Here is a 632-nt window from a genome sequence, read left to right on the forward strand (position 1 = left end):
GTTAAATCCATGAAATGAAAGAGATGGAAAACGAAGAGTTGGTGTCCCACACATTTAATGGCTGGTACACGGCCAATCCGTGATCAGCAGAGTTTACACGTCACGTTTTGGTAACGGTACGGTTCGCTTGGAACCCCAACCGAGGTGGTACTAAAAAAGTACCAGGTACCAGGTACTGTACCCAGTGGAAAACCCCCCAAAAGTGAACCGTACCGAGCCGTACCGTGCCGTACCATGCAGTGGAAAAGCGCCATTGGATCCTCAACCGAGGTGGTACTAAAAAAAGTACCAGGTACCAGGTACTGTACCCAGTGGAAAACCCCCAAAAGTGAACAGTACAGAGCCTTATGCTGAGTTCACACTGCACGATTTTAGCCCGATTTTTCACTCGCCGACAGGTTTTGCAAAATTGCCGACAAATGCCTGAACAATCACGCAGTGTGAATTATCAAAGACGCGATCTGAGGGAAAAGCCGATGCGTTGCCGACACGTGAAATATTTGACATGCTAAATATCCCGAGCTGTCTGCGATTCTTTGAGTTCTGGCTGAAAAACACATCGGCGATGACCTACAGCCAATGAGAGACCAAGATACAGGGCAGCGGGAAGTTCGGGGAGGAGTTATAGACCA

Source organism: Sinocyclocheilus grahami, unplaced genomic scaffold (genome assembly GCF_001515645.1).
Source record: "Sinocyclocheilus grahami isolate Dianchi unplaced genomic scaffold, SAMN03320097.WGS_v1.1 scaffold720.1, whole genome shotgun sequence".
Lineage (NCBI taxonomy): Eukaryota > Metazoa > Chordata > Actinopteri > Cypriniformes > Cyprinidae > Sinocyclocheilus > Sinocyclocheilus grahami.